The following is a 19545-nucleotide window of genomic DNA, read 5'->3' on the forward strand; positions in this document are numbered from 1 at the left end:
GAGGAATCTGCATTTTAAAAAAGCTCATCTGTGTTTACTGCAGCGGGTCCATAGACTGGTATTCGTGAAACACCAACAGAAGTTTTCAAACTTTGGGGAGGACAGGAAATCCTTTCATCAAATGAAATCTTGTATGAAACTCTACCATATAAAACAGATAAAGTGACATTTTACTAGTATAAGTTTTTTGAAGTTTACATTTATAATGTTTACTGCAGAGTGAGTAAAACAGTGAGGCAGTTATGAAAACATAAAATCCTAAATCAGGTGTCGATAACCACATAATAGCTGCATTCACATTATCAGCTTCTGTGTTTAAATAAAATTGTATACTTTGCTTTAGATACATACTATTTTAAAAACTTGTTTTTATAGATAATTATTTGGAAGTTGTAACGAGGGTTTTGGGGTTTGGTTTTTAAATTACTTACCTTGGGATCCCAGGATGTTTTCCAATTAAACCAGTCTACGGCAGGGAATATTTGTTTCAGAACGGTAACCTTGTAACTAAACCTCTGGAAACAATTGCTCACATTCCTTATCATACATCTGAAGTCACACAGGAAATAATCTAATTCTTAGAATAAATATTTACCTTCTCTCAAGTAGGATATTATCACAAAGGACTTTTCACTGCGATGAAAGCAGAGCCACACAGATGCCCCCGAGCCTCGCCTGGCGCTCTGTGGAAGCCCGCACACGGGTGTGGCTTTGTATTCGTGTGTGTGCTTGAACGACTGCAGGAGAGCAGGCTGTGCACACCAGGATTTTTCATAAGACTGAGGCGGGGCTACCACGTCCCTCACCAGTGTCACATGTATAAGTCCACGTGGCACGTAGAGGTGGCCGTGGAGCCTACTGTGGGGTCTGCCTACCTCTCCCAGGCAGGGGCTTTGGCCCATGATCCTGTGTATCGGCGGGGGGTACCCAGGTAATAGTATCTGCAGTGAGTGAGAAGTTGGCCCCTAAGCCATTTCAGTGTCATTTATAAAAGAATTATAGTTTATAAAATGTCTACAATATGTATAAACATTAGAAACAGATGTTGGTGCTATCCTTGGAACACTTCCATAGTCTTTTTAAGAACATTAGTCTAATATTGCCTGGATGCCTGACTTATGTCAGGAAGAATGTTTGGTGGGATACAGCGATAAATGTGGGGACAAGTAGGTAGTGTCAATGAGAAAACACTAAAATTCACAAAGAAAGAACAGAGTATCTTTGAATACAGATTGATGGTGACCTGTTCTGGACAGGAAATCAGGGAGAGCTTCCTGGAAGAGGAGACATGGGGAGGTCCTGAGGACGTATAGGAGTAGGACTTGGACGTGAGCATATTAGGGAGAAGAAATGTTCTGGGGCACTTTTACCTTTGGGGAGAGTATAATTTTATGGGAAAATGTAGATAACACTACCCTCTTAAGCAGATTTCCTTCTTCCTTAATAAATTAGCTCTATATGCATTTTCAAATTTACTCCATTATTAATCAGTTCCAAAAAGGACCATTCTCATACATTTAAATGTGCCTGAGGTTTATTTCCAGGTTACTGCCGTCAGACAGTGATTTACTTATTGAGATTTAGACCTCCTCAGTGGTATTTTGCCCAAATTGTCTGCCCCTTTCATACCTACATGCTTCATAAATTTGCCCTAACCCAGGCCTCTGCCAGAATTACAGCCGCTCATTCATCCATTTGTTCACCCACGCTGGTCTATTGAGCACCTGTTTATGTGCCAGGTTTTGAAGAGTTCTCGGCCCCCAGCAGGGAACAAGTCAGAACCGGACAGGTGAATTGGATACCTGGAAACCACCTGAAGTCCTTATCATGAAACGGTATTTAAAAAGATAACAATGTAACTTTCCCTATAAACTGATAACAGCATAAAATGTACACCACCCAGACCTTTTACATTTTAACAGGGATCAAAGCTTTGCCTCGAACTGCGGCTAATCAGGCAGTGTGTGAGGGAAATTGTGGTTTGAGCCTTGGGACTTTTCCAGCTTCTAGGGCTTTTGAAGCGGCAGGGTGGGTACTGTCCTCTGTGTACTTTGTGGTGGGGACTGGCTCTGATAATATTCTTGCAAGGAAAGGAGCTTAAAAAAAACCTCTACTGCATGGGAAAGATCAATTAGATAGACCATAACGGAAAAGAGCTCTTGTTACGATTTTGCCTTTCTGATGGGGCAAGAAGAGCAGAGCACAAGAGGGGGTGCCGCATACTGCAGTTGCTGTTGGTCATTGAGCAAGTCACTTAACCTCTCTGTGCCTCTGTAACTAGGGGTGATGATAATAGTACCCCCTCAAAGGATTGTTAAGGGTCAAATAAGTGCTCGTGCGTGCGTGCACACGCGAACACACACACACACACAGCATTTAGAATTCTGCCTGTCGTAGAGTAAGCATTATATTAAAATTAGCATTTTTTTTTTTTTAGCTATGGTTTTTCCAGTTTGCTGATTTTCTGAGAATATGTAGTAGATATATAAAGTAAGAGTGGATAAGAAGCTAGACCAAATGAGGGTAGTTAATTTGTCTTTGTCTTCTCACTCCCCACCCTTCTGCCCCACAGACCCCAGAACTGTTATTTTTTTGTAAGGCTATCACATCATATTTGAATGTATGACCTTGAAGTTTTCTGATTAAATAGTTCTGGGCAAAGCTCTAATAGTTGGAAAATAAATCAGGCCTCCCACACATACCTGCTCAGCCAAGAATTTGTTTGCCCCAGGACCCGTGGGTGGGCGGGAGTGAAAGCAAGTACACACCCAGGCTTATGTGAACTCTCTGTTCTTGCCTGAAACTGTGGTGTCACCAGTACTTTCCGGTCATTTCTTTTCATTCTCAATTCTAGAGAAACAAATATTTTCATTTTATTTTTAAATGCTTTTTTTCTCTTTCCTTTCTCCAACTCCCCATTTGTTTGTTTGTTTTCTAAAGTTTGGCCCTTTATTTGTCCTTTGATATTACACATGGGCACATTTCTCCCAAGCCCAGGACGGCAACACACAATTTACAGTGAGGAACCGCAGGGTGCCCTGCACGGACGCTGAGTTTCCAAGTCTGTTGGCAAGGTGCTCTGGAAACGACCTGGAATTTTCTGTTGGTTCTTGTAGCCAGGGATGGAGACCCCTGCCTTTGCACTGGGGTGTGTCACAGGTGCTCCTGCCTGCATCCCGGGGAGAGCGGTGAGAGGGGTTCAGTACAGTCCTGCAGAGGGGCTTGCTTTCCTGTTCCCATGAAACGTGCCACATTGGGACATGAGGTCTGTGTGACCTTCAGTTAGTAATTGGTGTCCGGCTTGTCACATATTTTTTTCTTTTCAGCCTATTAAACATTTAATCCCATTGTCCTGGTTTAGTGCTCTCCCGAGAGGAAGTAGGTTCTTTTTCTGAGTGTGGGAACAGGTACACGTGTGTCAGGTGCTGTCCTGTGGGAAGCAGTCAGGAGTAGAGTGGAAAGAGTTGTACTCTGCCCCCGGTAATCTCAGAAGGTCCTTAGACCTTGCTGGGTCTTCAGTTTAAATCTACCCTGTTGGGTCCTCTAATGGCGACTGTGAAACTGCTTGGGGGATATAGGGAGCCTCCATCACGTCCCTTTTCTACTGTTGTCTTCTCAGGGGATGGAAGCGAGCCTTAGTGTAGGCATAGTAAGTAGGGGGTGAGTTCTTTCTAATAAGCTGACCGGGCTTCAGGGTGGTGGACTGGTCTGGGGGGGCGTCTTTGCCCTGGAGTCAGAGCCCACGTGGGTCTTCCCAGGAAGCAGTGCCCTTCTCCCTCATGACTGGCTGAGGAATTTTGGAGGCGATAAAACCCTCTTTGAATTTCGCCACTTTACTTCCCTTCTGGTTCACTCACATATAAGGAAGGACTGGCAAAATTTAAAAAAGAAAAAGAAAAAAAGATTTTGTTTTGAAAATTATACCCTATCTACAAACAGCCTCAAATCAAGAGTAACCACCAGACATCCTGTTCTCAGTGTGTTTGCTTCTGGGGCACTTGCCTGGTCGGCACTGCTGTGCTGTGCTCGGGGCGCTGCACAGGCCTTTTTCACCTTGAAGCAGGTCCGTATTCTCCGTCACTCAGCCCAGGCCACCTCTTCCTGCCACTGGTAAATCCTGGAGGAGGAAACGAAGTTAAAAAACAAATAAATAAAAAGATGCGTTAAAGTAAGTGTGTCTGCTTGAATGGTGAGGTTAGGCCAGAAGACTTCTGCCTACTGGCTTCTGAAATACACACCTTCAAGCTACCTTGTGAAGCCTCAGGAGATGAAATAAAGACCTTCCTTAACCCCTAGACTCTAGCGTTCTCACTATGGAGAAGGTCCATGGTGCTTTTCTCTATAATAAGGAAATGGGGTGGCGGTTCATATGCAAATGGCCCCGCCACCCACGGCGAAGAGCCTCTGGCCTCTCTCAGGCATTGCTCCACTGCTGCTGGGGCTGGCTGTGGTGGTGCCATCGCAGGGTCCAGAAACCACTGTGCTGCCACCCAAGGAGAGAAAGGGGGACCAAAGGAAGCAGGCTGTGGAGGAGGTAAGAGTGGGAAGGTGTTTGTAGTCATGTGAGGGGGGCGAAGGAGAGAGAGAGGGTAGAGGATGCTAAGTCTGGATCCCGGTTGCGTTGCTGACCCAGGCTCTGTGGGACCATTGTATGGTCTCAGGTGTGGGTTCGTGTCTCGTCTTCCGTTCTTTGTGAAGGGTGCTGACGTGTTTTCTGGAAATCCTTCTAAATAGTAATTACTGTTATTCGCATAGTTTTGTAGTGCCCAGATGTATACACCTGGCAGTCACTCCCTCTAGAAGTCCCCGTCAGAATGGCCCTTCTTGTAAGTGACCGCAGAGCACAGAACTTGTCATGTTTTGAGAATGGCCAGTGGTGGGGTAAAAAGCAGATCAACTTGGGTGTAAAGTCTTTGGAAAACAAGAACAAATGGTAAAATAAAATTTCCCTTATTTGTACTAATTAGTAATTAGGGTAAAGGTTTGCGTGAATTAGGAAAGTTGGAAGACACAGTTTGCTTTCTTGCATACAGAGTTTTCACATAAAACCATACCAAGTATCACTGGGGTGTTTTGCCAGCAGCCGTTCCTATACTTGCTTTAACGATACACTTATTCCGTACTTTTAGGAAAATGCCATGGACACATTTTTTGCCGGCTTCCCTGTAACTATGAAAGCTTGTTTTTAACATGCAAATCTATAAGGAAAATTATTTGTATTAAATAACATGTATACGTGTTTATTTATTTACATAAATAAAAGCGAAATATTGGGACTATTTCTAAACAATTAGCTCTTAACCATAGTTAGATGAGAACATACACAAAATGATAAACCTTAATGAAGGTCACGGTAATTTGCATCTTTCTACGTAGAATAGGTTCATCGAAACGACCTTCCCAGTATCGGAGTTCCTTCTCCAGTGTATATCACAGAGGATGACAGGCATCATCTCCTCTCTCTCTTCCCTCCTCTTCTTTCTTCACTTTCATCCATTGCGTGCTCTGTCAAGGTCACTGCGGTCGACATGTTACACAAATAAGTACCGCATGATCCTGCCCTCATAGGCCTTACAGCCTAAGAGTGTGCAGTAAGTGAGGGGGTGCAGGGGGGAGAGGGGAGAGGTGTGTGAGCTCACCTGGACGAGGAGCAGACTCTCCACCTGCCCAGCAGGAGGGAGACAGCGCAGTATTCGCTGAGGAGCATTCCAGGCACCGAATGCTCAGGTTGCGGTGTCGTGACACCCGTCTTTGGGGAATAGCGTACAGCCTGGTGTAGTTGCCATGGCAGGGGGAAGCTGCCTCATCGTGATGGGAGCTCAGGACTCTGCAAAAAACAAACAAACCGAAAAACAGTAGTTCTGTGGCTGAGAAGTGTATTTTGTTAGAAAGTATTTCCTTATACTATGCCAAGTCCCTCTCCTTTTCTATTTTACCTTTGGGTTCAAGCCCAAGGGGCCACACACAGAGAGTCTGGCTGCTCTCTGCCTCATGCCTTTATATGTAGGTGGTGTGTCCCTGCTTTGAATCTTGCCCCAAGCTGTGTGTACCTTTGTTGATCCTCCTTAATAGATTTTGGTTAATAGTTTGTGTCCTGAATATAACCCAATGATAACTCCAGTTGGTCTTTTCAGAGTCTGCAAAGAGGTGATTGTGATCTCCTTGATTGATCTTGAAGATCTCCAAAGCAGTTATTGCCATCTTAACCTCTTATCTGCTGGCCACCTTCTGCCAGGTTCCTCCCTCTGGTTGTACAGGACCCTCGAGGGCGAGAAGCAGGGTGTTAGTCCCGCCTCTGCTTTGCTTCCTTCCATTCAGCCTCTTCTCACCACACCATCATCGCTTTTTGGTCATCTTAGGGCTTTAGAGAAACAAAAAGTAGACCTTTCTCACACGTATGCTGAGGATACATGTGCTAGAGAAGCAGTTATTTATTTGCAATCTCACCACTGTTATACTTTAGAAGCAAAGAAAGAAATATACTCTTGTGAAATATTAAAATAGCTCAGAAGTTAAGGGTCAAGCGAGGCATGTTCTATAGCTCAGGTTTACATTTTCAAGTGACTTCTTTGTAATTAGAAAAGATTGGTTATATTCTGCAGGAGAGATTTGGTCATATGTGTAACAGGAGACCCCTCTGCCTGAAAGTGGGAGGGATTAGGTCCTAGAGAGAAATTCTCCAGGGCTAATGATTGATACAAGCTGGTAGCTACAAGCAGTCGTGGATAAAAATTCCATACTTTGTCAGCAGGGCCAGTGTGAGTTTAGCCCAGAAGCAAGGCGTGGCCCATCCATCACTAAGCCAGGGTGGTCTATGGGTTAGAGCCTCTTTACAAAAAAAAGAATGAGATGGAAAATGTTCAGTAATTTTGGAATTACTCACCTTATGCAGAAGCCAGAGCTTACCTATTAGCAGTGGTCCTTGCCAGAGACTTCTCTCTCCGTGGGGAGGGCATGAGTAAAGGGAAGGGAGAATAAAAACAGAAAACCTCATGTGGTTGCTCAAATAGAAGTTTCAGATCTAATCAGTCAGCTAAGGACACCTCAGAAAAGACTGCTGATGGCTGGGGTTTTATTGTCCTATACCACGGAGGGCAAAGTCTTGTTTTCAGTATAAAACAATGTCTTGAGTGCGGTTGTTTCAGTCTCTGTCAGTGGTACGTACGGGGGTTGCGGGGGGAAGGAGGGAGGATGATAAGTATTCTACCATAGAACTCAACCTGTGGTCTGCAGACCAGCCATGGCACCATCGCTTGACAGCCTACGACACATGCAGACTCTCGGGCCCCAACCCCAATCAGAAACTGCATGTTAACAAGATCCCCAGGCAATTTCTGTGCACCTGAAATTTGGAAAGCACAGCTCTAGTGGGTGATGACCGTACCCAATTCATGTGGACAGTTTGCCTGTCTGAACGCACTTTGAGAAAAGCTAAACAAGCAAGACCTCCAAGGCTCAGGTGTTAAATGTCAAGAATCAGCTAGAGACCAGGCCACCTGATCGTGTCTGACTAAACAGCAACGTCTTGTTTATGGCAGGACAGGGGTCTGCTTTCCGCACAGAGGAGGTGCTTGGTCGCTTGAGGTGCTTCCCTGCCCTGGAGGGACTGGTTTCCATGGTGACAGTTCCAGGCAAGGATCTCCCCTGACTTTTTTTTTTTTCCTTATTAATTAACAGAGCAGAGAATTAAAAGGGCACTTTATTTAAAATGTTTTTAGACTTCCATCACGTTCGTTGTTTTTTTTTTTTTTTTTTTTTTTTTTTTTTTTTTTTTTTTTTTACTTGATATCATGTTATCATTGTGGGTTTCAGGGGAAAAAGGTCGGTGCAGAAAAGTGTGGCTTTCTTGACTGATGAGCCGAGCCTTCCTTCTGGGTGAACTCAGACTGGCACCACTGACAACTGTCAGGATAAGACCATACTGGCCTAAGCCTTCTTTCGGAAGAATACCTGGGTTTGGGGTTTATCCTGTTGTCCATCATTAGACCTTCAGTTGGGAAACCTTGTAAGTAGAGTCGTTAACTATCATGGTGACATGTGTAGAATGATCTTTCTCCTTACCTAGGGAAGCCTTTTACTTTCAAAGTAAACCAAAAAATGCTACTACATAGTGGGGACCATTACAGCAAGTACTTTTATCTTTAGTTGTTTTATAATCTGATGCACAGATTTTTTTTGGGGGGGTGTGTGTGTCTGTTTTGATCTTTTCCACTATCTGTGACGATCGTATAGTACTTCTACAGTAGATTAACAATCCACTAATGTTTCTTTTGTAAACATAATAATTAAAACAAACAAACAAAAAGCCCTTTTCGTGATAAAAAGATGAAAATTACTAAGTGAGAGTTAATCCCAGGGCATTTCCCTCGAGTTCCATGAAGAATCCATCAACGTTTTAGAAGCACTGTCACGCTGCACTCTCCTCCAAGCCACTGTAATCTCTTGCCTGGATTGTTCCAGTAATAGTATCTGGACTTGCTGCTTTCTCCCTTGCCTTCTCCTCAATCTGGTCTCATCGCAGCAGCCAGATCATACTTGCCTCTGCACAGAGCGTCTCAGTTGTGTTCTGTGGCTCTTGGAATAAAAGTCCAAAACCTTATAGTGCCCCAAGAAGCCCATTACTTACCTTTCTGGTGCCCCCATCCTACTACTGTCTCCCTTGCATGCCCAGGTCAGACAGGCCACCCTCCTGCCTCAGGGCCTTTGCACTTGCTAATCCCTCAGTCTGGAACTATCTTTCCCGCGATACCTACATAACTCTTCCCCAAACTTCCTGCTCATATGTCAGTCTCTTAGTGAGGCTTCTTTGGCCACCCTATTTAAAATTTAACCCCCTCCCACACACATACCTGATATAGTTTATATTTTATTTAGTATATATTCATTGTCTGTCTTCTCCTGGATCTCAAAGATGGCACATCTTTGAGAAGAGAGGGTTTTGCCTTGCGGAGTATGTGTCCACAGCACCTAGAACAATGCCTGGCTTATTCAAGGCGCGTGCTATTTGTTGAATGCATTTAGAGTCAGGGGCATGGTGGGACTTTCTCCTACCAGTTTTGTTCTCATCCTCATCACAGAAGGGGACTGAAATGTTAGGAGGACATCTTTAAATTATTCAGCACAGCTGTGAGCCCTTTAAGCAATTCTACGTCGTGAGTTAGGGAATGCCAGTTAATTGTTGATTTGTAAGGCAGATGGGAGAATACCATTAGTACACATCAGGTCTCCTGTGTGCCAGGCCCTGCAGAGTCGGCCCCTGGTGGGTAGGAGGCGATGCAGTAGATGGAGCCTCCTTGAGGGAACGTCACACTTGCACACTATCAGCCCCTCGGTTGTGGCAGCATCCCACGGCAAATCATGCCCCGTCCTCGGAGGACTACTGCTTTGGGTGTGTGTGTGCTCACGCCTGCGTGCAGGTATATTTCGTTTGCCAGTGTTGTCTCCTCAAGGGCTTCCTTTGGCCACAAGTTATGTTTTCCTTTTTGTTTATAGTGTTTCTTAGTAACCCGCTGCCGCAAGTCCTTGTGGCACCGTTGCTACCCAAATGTATCTCGAACTTTGCACTGTTTCTCTTTTAGTATCTTGAGATTTATTTTGACCGTGGAAGTCTAGGAAACAAAAACGTTCCAGAAGTGAATGGCGACGGTGCCCATCTAATTGCTGGCACACTGGGGAGGATGGAAGCCACTTGGAAGCCATGTGGTCTGCCTAGCAGAATTATCCCCGTTTGAGTGATGGATGCAACCGAGTCTCACAGCCCAAAGCCATCACTCATTCAATACAGTATCTCTGGAATTCCTCTATTGTGCAACGTGCTCACAGAATGAGCACGGCGTCCACCCTCATGGAGCTTCTTAGAGTCAAGTGAGAGGTCAGTGTAGATAAAATAATCACAGGTGTGTGATTATAAACGTGTAAGTGCTACAAAGGAGCAACTTGCAGAGCTCTGGGAGCTTGGCCCTAGTCTTGGGGTTATGTGACATTTGGGCTAATATCTGCAGGTTACTGGGCCTGTGTGTGCTGGGGAGGGGTGGAGTGGGGCGGGGTACAATGTGTGCGTTCCCTGCCAGGCTGAGGAAACAAGGTGTGCAGAATCTCTGAGGTGTTGAGGGATCTTGTGCATTCAAGGGAGTAAAAGGAGACCCGAGTGGCTGACGTGTGAGGGTTGCAAGGAGAGTCGTGCTCAGAGGGGGCCGGAAGGCTGGGGCCAGTCAGCTTTCGGGTATTTCTCATAAGATCCATGCAGAGCATTCAAGGGGCACCAGTAGCCAGTAGGACAGAGCCATAGTCTGTTTTCTATTTTTAAATGTTTGCTCTGGACACGTTGTAGATAGCAGACTAGAAGAGAGACAGAGTGGAAGCTGGGGAAAGAGCTAGCAGTGTTTTGTGTTCGTCTAGGAGAAGCACGGTGGCAGTTCCGACTAGGAAAAGGATGGTGGAGGAGGTGGAACACTTGTCTGGAGAATGTCGGAGGACGTTGGCCTCTGGGTTGTGATTGCTCGCGTGGGCTCACTGAACAATCTCCTGTTGATGTGTCTTGCTCTCTAACCTGCCTATAATGTGCCTATACCTGGGATTTCAGGAAATATTTGTTGACAAACTGTGAATACACTGGTCAAGCGGAATGGAGCAAGTTCCCAGGCTGTCTGACAATTATATTTTTCCTTATAAATGAATATGTAGACATATGGCCTTATGTATCACTCTCTTGTGAGCTCTGTTAGCATCAGTGAGTATTGATAAATACGCTTATTTCTGGAACCTTTTGGAAATAGACTTTTGGAGCCAGCAGAGTTTAAGAGACAGAACCCAGAGACAGATCGTGAATTCCCTGAGGTCACTGTTACCGGGGGGAGACTCCCTGAGCAGCCACCTTTCCTAGCCAGCACCCTCGTTTTAGATGATAATTTTCCATGATCTTTTAAATAAATTTTAAAGTAAATCTATAATAGCTACATCCACCAAAGACAGCTACATCTATCTTTAGAACAGCAGTTATTTCACCCAGTGGGGGAAAGGTACAGCCCACCTGAAAAAGAATTTGCGAGGTAGTTTGAAAAGGCGTATTAAATGCAGAGGGATTCAGTCAAGAAGAGTTGTTTCCCTATGCATCTAACCTTTTATTATGGCATGTTGATTTCTTTAGAAACCATAAAGTATTTGTTTTCCAAATCTCTTATTATCTATACATATAGTGATAGTGTCTTAATCGTTCTATTTAGAAGCTCAGTAAAGTTAGGCAGCTGAAGTAATTTGAGTTTAATGAAGCCTTTTTGGTACTCTTGAGTTCAGAAGATACGAAACAATGATAACAAAACGTGTGCATTTGTGACTACTCACTAACAATATTTTTCTCATCTCTTGCAGGAGAAAAATGGAAGAAACAGAGGTACTTTTCATGGAACGGAGTAAACCACTGCACAGGTAACTGAAATTAGGAGGGGTTGTATATACATTAGTTAAATGAGTTAATATTTGTGAAGTCCTTAGAAGAGGAAAGGGCACATAGTAAATACTATATAAGTATTTGCTATTATTAAGTTCTTTTAAATGTACCTGAGCCCAAAGCAAACCAGTCATACAACCAAAAAACTACCCAACAAAAATAAACCCTTTGCTCCTAAAGCAGGTGTGAATATCGTTGGTGAGTTCTAGCAGGTTCTCTCTCTCTCTGACCTGTTATAGGGGCCTGAGAAACTACATTTCTTAATCTTTGGGCACCCTGAGAATTTGAACTCCCATTCATTTTTGGTTTTGAGCACTCATTCGTGATGACCTTATAAGTGTCAGATCAGTTTCAATTTTGAAACAAAACAAGCTTCTTTAAAATTCTCGAAGAGATAGTTCCTTATCATTTGGGGAAACGGCCCAGTTCACAGATCACCACTGAAATGGCTTATGGATGGTGACGATAGAGAGGATGGCATTCAAAGCACAGCGCGCACATTTTCCAATGATGACCTGGGATAACCTGGAATAAGAAGTTTCAAACTGCTGGCCCTGCCGAGGCACTAACGTCGTGTCGTAAAACTGGCGGTGTTACTAAGACCTACCGACACATTCAACAGATACATAATCTCAAGGGCCATGTTACGTGCCAAGTACTGTGCTGGGCGTTGAGATTACAAAGTTGAACCTGTCACTTGTCTTCTCACCCCCTCCCATCTCTCTGGGTCTGTACCAATTCCTGCCTTTTTTTACCTGGCTGTGGGGAGACCTCCCTCGAGGTATCAGCACGCTCTATTCAGGGTGCCGAGAAATTGCTGGGGGTGGGGCCCACAGTCTGAGTTCATAGAGTTAGAGGTTTCTCTAGTTGGCATTTATCATGTGTCTTCCTTCGCTCTGACTTCTGTTTCCCAATTTGCAGAGTTTAGTTTAAATACTCCGTCGTTTTCTGTTTTGCCATGTTTGTCTCCTGGGATTATGGAAGTGACTTTTGTATTTGGTGGTGTTACAGATGACATTACGAACTTGAGAGAGATGGGCACTGGTGGGCATTCAGTTTATCAGTGGTTTTCAAACCTTTTAATTGGAACCCAAGGGAAGAAATCCGTGTTACATCAGGACGCCGTGCACACATTTGTACATGCGGATGTATGGTTTCCCGAAATAATACCTTTGCTATATGTGAATTGTGATAGAGTTTTCTAGTCGGTTGTATTCTACCACGTTTTCTTTTTTCTCCCTTCTTTTCTTAAATAATTAAAAAAAATTTTCAATTATATTTGACATACAATATTATGTTTCAGGTGTACAACATAGTGATTACATTTATATAACTGATGAGGTGATCCCCCCCGATAAATCTAGTCCCCAGCTGACCCCATACATAGTTGTTACAGTATTAGTGACTATATTCTCTGTTGTACTTTACATCCCCGTGACTGTTTTTCTCTCTTTTTAATGCTCCTCAAAACCTACAAAATGCTCTTCATAACCTACCAGTCGGTTGTACTTGGACAAACTGGCAGTGTTTTTATGCTGTGGTAGGTGTACTGCTTTCTTGCCTTCCTCTCCATCTTCTGTAGTAACGTGCACCAGTCTCTATGCCTTAAAACCCCCTCAAACTTGCCTTAACTTAATTCTTATGCGCAAACTCTCTCCTTCATTTTGTAACTAAGACTCTGTTTCCATTTTCTCACACACCACTCACTCCTCAACTTTCTTTCTATTTGAACTTGGACCATTCTCTCCTCACCAATAGCCAAGAATCATTGTATTTACCATTTTGAATGAAGTAGATTCCTATGTACTGTCAGATCTTGCATATTAAATATAATTTTCAAAAAAGTAACTTATTTTTCATTAATTCCTATGTTTGTTTAGACCCCCATATTCAATTTCTCAGGAACATAACTGTCTCAATGGTCTAATCTCAGGAGTCATGTCTTTACTGGTCCACAAAATTATAGAAATGGGGGGAGGGGTCGTCTCTACGTCCTTGTCTTTTTGGTTGGTGTCACGGGCTGCAGAGAGACACCTGCTGGCCCAAATGCAGTGTTGCGTTGTTTTTCTGTCCCGAAGTCTATCGTAGAGTCATTTTTAGGACCTTAAAGTTTCATAGCACACGGGTAAGCATGTATATTGGGATACACTGAAGTCAGTCACCTAATCTCCTCAAACGTTTTTACAATTTCTTGCTCTGCATGTAATGAACTGAAACGAATTCACACCATGTCACCCATTCAAGAAACTGATACCCAATGGGGCAAAAGGACGTCGTGGTGAAACTTGCTTCCTTACTTTCATGTGTTCTTACTGGGGCTACAAAATGATCTTTGAGTAAAGCACCCAACAAGCCGGGATCCATTGAAAACTTTTAGAAATGATAGGTCACTCTTCCAAGAGAGTTAAGAACTTAAGTTTTAAACGGCGTAGGTTTGCAGCTTGGTTTGTTATATGAGGGATATATTTGGTTCTCTAGTTGTAAGTCTAGTGCTGGAAAAAAACAAGAATCTAAACTCTATTATTTTTGAAGCCCTAATTAGAATAGCATAGTGATTTCTGTTTAGTACTTATTTTAAGCAAAATTTTCATTGATTTCCGTGGCAAGTTTGTAAAGGAAACATAATTATATATACATCTAAGGATACTCAGTGCATACAACACATTTTAAAGATTATAATGTGCAAAATGATTCTTTTAAACAAAACTAAACTACTATTCACCTGTCTTTGAGGAATGTTTCTAGGGTTTTATGGGCAATAAATGAGACAGCAAACCCGTTTTCTGTTCTTGTTTACTCCTAGTACACAGACATGCCTGGAAACCAGTAGAAAAACACTGGAATGGGTATATTGGTCCCTTAAACCAACAACTTTGAGAGAATACAGGAGAGGGAGCTCAGTCTGTACCCCCGCCATGGTTCCCCTTCATCAGGATTTGTCTCTTCTCCCCTCCATTTCTAAAAGTAAACTCTTAAGTATCATTGGACAAGATTGTACTGGCTTCAGAGAATGGCAGAACAGAAAGGGATACTTTTAATGGTGCCAGGAGACAAATTATGGTAGAAATTTAAACAGTATTTGGAAACGTGAAATACTGTGTTTGAGTTTAATAACCCCAAGTAAGACGCAATATGTATTTGTAATCGTATTTCATACTTGTCCGATTCTTCTGGTCATTTCCTTTATTCATTTTCCGAGTGGGGAAACTGAAGAGAAAATGGAAGCTCTTATTCATTTTTATCAAGTCACCTAGGTTGATCATGAAAAGTGTGAGAAGTCACATGAGGTAGCGAAGCACTTAAACTTTTAAAAGCGTGAATAAAAGAATAAGAAGAAAGAAACAGTGCGGTATGGGTTGCTGGTTTTGAGCTCCAATACTTGATAACACTAAAGTCCAAGTATTTATGTTTTTGTCGTGAAATAAGATCAATGAAATGCTCGGTTCATTGTCGGTGCTACTGCTGTTGCCGCATACAAAAAATACTCAGTGGAACACCCAGTAAATTATTTCAGTTGTGTCTCATAGTTAGGGATGGATTTGTTTTGATCTGACCTATATGTGTTTGTAATAACTTGTATGACAGCGAAAACAATGATGTTGATAGATTTATTTAGTGAGTCCCACGTGCTAAGAAGCATTGGGTGAAGAGCGTGAGGGTAGATACTGCTGTCAACTCAGTTACACAGAATGTGCACGATCTAAGAAAGCGTAGTGAGGTTAGTGCGTGAAAGAACTCAGTCATCGAGCCCCTATTGAGGATCAACTATAACCATAGTCTCATCAGAACCGTAAGCTATGTATCTAAGGAATGTTGCCTCCATATTTAAAGTTCTAAAAAAAGCTTTTGGTTTTGCATTGTTGATTAGCTGTGATCGCCACACAAGGAAAATACCACTTACTAAAAGAGGAGGTAATAGAATAAAAAAAAAAACTCGGATTTTCCTAAGTTTGGAGCATTACTTTAATAATCTTGATAAATATTTTAAAATAAATATTTGCAATTTATGGTCTACTGTGTAATCCTCAGGGTCAGGATAGTGTAATATATGTTTTTTTAAAAACACATTGAAAGTAGCATTCCTCTTCAAAGTCTGTGTAACCAACATGAATATCTGAGTATATTTCCTGAATATCTGGCATTTTCAGTTGTACATAATATATGTTGCTATTTCAGTAGGAAATGGACCTTGTTGGCAGATAAGATTCCAAAGGATTTCAGTATTTGGGGTATGTGTACATCAGTAACTGGAAGAAAATAAATCCTATCATCTCTGACTGAAGGGGCAAATAAATGTATATGTATAGCCAATTTTCAGTTTACCACCTTAATGGAAGGGAACAATAGCATGGCTAATCACAAATTTTCCTTTCACAGTAACTTCTTCTTTTCTTATTTAGTTTTGGCTTTGTGTTCTTTGTTTTCTAGAGGGCACAGCAGCTTGCAATGGATTTGGAAGTGGTTCAATATGTATTTGTGAAAGAGGAAAATTTCTGTAATTTAAAATATGTTGCAAATATTGGCAAAGATTGGAATTAATATGTAGGGGGTTTGTTACATTTCCATTGTAGATTCAAGTTCATTTGCCTACCCTTAAAACTACAAACATGCAGGGCTAAGCAGGCAGTTAACCCTTGAATCTGACTCGCCTCCCCCACTAGTCCCATATTTTTTTTTTTTTTTTGGTAAAGGTGAAATTAGTGTAGGATTAAGATCAAAGATATTTGAAGGGGGACATAAGTCCCAAAATAATTTCGATTTTAGCATTTGAATTTGGAATTGAAAGGCAGGTTTAGATAGAGGACATTTACTTTAACCTTTTCGATTTACAGATAAAGAAACTGAGTTTCTGAGAGCTGATGGGACTTTGCACAAGGGCCAGAGCTATTAACAGGCAACACTGATACTGACAAGTAGCTAGTACTTACTTAGCCAGAAGTTTTAGTGATTTTTTTCATTTTTATTGAGGTATAATTGAAAATAATAATTGTAAACTATTTGAAGGGCACAACAGGATGGTTTGCTGTACATGTGCATTGTTGAAAGCGTTCCCCTCCCTTTAATAATTTTCAAAAATGAGCATTAAACCTCAGTCTTTTTTTTGTCCTTTGTTTTTTAACTCACTGCTTGGAAAGTGTGTGTCTTAGCAAAATGTAGTGGAAAGCGAAGCCTACTCCTACCCAGGGCACTGTTTTTTTCCACTCGATGAGATTTGGGGCAGCCTGACACGTGCACAGACGGGGGTGGGGGGAGGGGGAAGGAGAGGCCCAGTCTTTGCCTCAATGGTGATGGAGGTTTTATGGGATAATTTTTAAACCTGAGCCACTTCCTTTTCAAACAGTAGTTGCTCCCTGAGAACTTCATGTCTTTCTCAGCTGTGTGTAGAACACCCCTAATTTCTGTATTCTAGGGAGGCCTCTGGTAGATTCCCTCAATCAACAAAATGCGCCTGTTTAGACGGTTATTGTCCACGTGATTTTCTACTGGAAGAGAAGCCATCTTAGTGTCAGCCACTAACTTACAACATTAGGGCGCTCTGCTTGCGAAGGCTACAGTTTTGCATTTGACGCCCCTCTCTCCCCACCCCATATATCCTTCAGCATCCCAATTTTAAAAAATCCAATTCCCACAACCAGCTACTACTCTCATCTGGATGGATGGCTGTCTTGAAAACGAATGCTCTTGGCCCCAAGTTCAGTTAATGACACATGATAAATGGGCCAGGAAAATGAGCATCATCACCAAAAAAAGTCCCAAGATGTAATACCACTAGTAAAAAGTGTCATATTTGTAAAGGCAGACATTACTATTCTTGTATCCAAAAGCTGTATCTTTCTTAGAAGCTGACCAACTAGGTTCGTACAAGAGTGAATCATCCTTTATTTTTTAACTACAGAAAATGTACCCCCTAACCCACGTGCAAAGTATTGGTTTCAGACACAGTACCTGGTAGAAATAAACAGTTGAATCTGACCTGGAAAAAGTAACCTAAATATACCTAAAAATCACCTAAAGATTATTATAGTGATAAATAGTCAAATCATATTTCTGGCTTCTAGGGTGACTTGGGCACTGGCACGTATACAGTTACTATTCAATTGGAAATTTTATTTTGATTCTAGCTGATACGTATTTTTCACAAGGAGTGCTAAACCATTGCTTTACTTTTAACAGGCTACTTGGAGAACGTATGTATAGGCATTGCCACAATATACTTAAGCCTCAGATTTTATCTGTTATCTGAGTATTTTATTGTATTTTTGAAAGAATCCTGAATCATTTACTTCTCCACACCACAATGCACAATGCATTATTATGCATTAATTTGTTACATACATAGATATGTTTTCTAAAGATTTTATTGGGGAAGGGGACAGGACTTTATTGGAGAACAGTGTGTATTTTCCAGGCCTTTTTTTCCAAGTCCAGTTGTTGTCCTTTCAATCTTAGTTGTGGAAGGTGCTGTTCAGCTTCAAGTTGTTGTCCTTTCAGTCTTAGTTGTGGAGGGCGCAGCTCAGCTCCAGGTCCAGTTGCCGTTGCTAGTTGCTGGGGGTGCAGCCCACCATCCCTTGCTCTAATCGAGGAGTTGAACTGGCAACCTTGTGGTTGAGAGCCCACTGGCCCATGTGGGAATCGAACCGGCAGCCTTCAGAGTTAGGAGCATGGAGCTCTAACCGCCTGAGCCACCGGGCCGGCCCTGTTACATATATTTTTTAAGTTCAAAAGATACGTTTGGCCAGAAGGTGATTTCATAAGAAAAGTTTCAAGTGATATGAGTTGTGGTGGTCAGATGAAGACCTAAATATTGTTTCCTTTTTGTTCCAGGATTCATTTGCACTGGCCATTTAAATTTAAACTCAGATTATATAAGAGGAGGAGTGGTACTTCCTTCTCCGTTCAGTATGTAGAAGCACAGTGTTTTCTCAGCATTTAAACAGCACCGTATTAGGTTCTTAGTCATGTGTCGAGTAGTTAGGGAAGGTAACCGTGCTACCAAGAATAGTGTTACTTTTACTTGTTTCACTATCCATATAGGTCCAGTCTGTAAAGCTTACTATGTACCCTGAAGGCAAAGGTGGGCAGACTGGAGGAAAAAGAAATCTTTGGCATACAATTCTTTCATGTTTTTCTGAGACACAGTGGTACGCTTGTCACAGTGTACGTTATACCTGCATTTTCTTTGGATCCGCTTTGAAACCAGTGAAGAGAGGAACACAAGTGGATGCAAAGAAAGAGGTCCCCCTACAAGCTGTGTGTCACCCCGACTGGCAGTAATCACTGCAGCTACAGGAGTCACTGGTTTGTGGAGATAAGACATGAAAGATGTATCAGAAGTGATTGGCTAATACAAACGTTTAAATTCCAGCACCTGAGAATGAATTCTTTTTAACATTTACTTATTTATAAATTTCCTTCACCCCCTTCTCCTTTGGCAACCATCAGCTTGTTCTCTATCTCTATGGGTTTGTTTATGTTTTGTTTATTCATTTGTTTTTTGTTTTGTTTTTTAAATTCACATATAAGTGAAGTCATGTGGTATTTGTCTTTTCTCTGCCTGACTTATTTCACTTGGCATAATACCCTCTAGGTCCATCTAGGTTGTTGCAAATAGCAGGATTTCATTCTTTTTTGTGGCTGAGTAATAGTCCATTGTATACAGAGGATGCCAAAAAATGTATACACATTTTAAGAAAGGAAAAAACTATTAAAATTGTAATACTCAATATATACCAGTAACAAAGGATGAATACAAGTCACGTGTATACATTTTTTTGGCACCCCTGGTCTATGGACTACGTCGTCTTTATCCATTTCTCTATTGATGGACAGAATAAATAAATAATAAATAATGTAATAAGTAAAACAGATTTTATTACGGGAAAGTTAGGGACTCACTCAATTGCATTCTTATGTGTTTTCTAGGGAGGGAAGAAAGAGATGTTGAAGCTTGAACTGATTTGCTGGGAACCATGTTCAGAATACAGGGGTATCAAAGTGCAAAAGAGGCCAGCTGTCTCTGGTTAGACCGTGGAGTGTACTTAACAGCAGGAGAAATTAGGATAGAGAGCGAAGCCTCCTAGCGTTAACAGCATAAGTTT

General features: G+C 42.1%; 1 long non-coding RNA gene across 2 annotated transcripts in view; it reads left to right on the top strand.

Annotated features, from left to right (window-relative positions):
- The window catches only part of LOC141567618 (uncharacterized), a 115986-nt gene extending 101198 nt beyond the window's left edge, over positions 1-14788 (top strand). For both annotated transcript variants that reach the window (XR_016021934.1, XR_016021935.1), the window contains exon 5: positions 11368-14788. This is a non-coding gene — a long non-coding RNA (uncharacterized LOC141567618). The remainder of the gene's footprint in view (positions 1-11367) is intronic.
- Positions 14789-19545: the final 4757 nt, after the last annotated feature.

This window comes from Rhinolophus sinicus, chromosome 8 (genome assembly GCF_057876585.1).
Source record: "Rhinolophus sinicus isolate RSI-liver-muscle chromosome 8, RSI-T2T, whole genome shotgun sequence".
Classification (NCBI taxonomy): domain Eukaryota; kingdom Metazoa; phylum Chordata; class Mammalia; order Chiroptera; family Rhinolophidae; genus Rhinolophus; species Rhinolophus sinicus.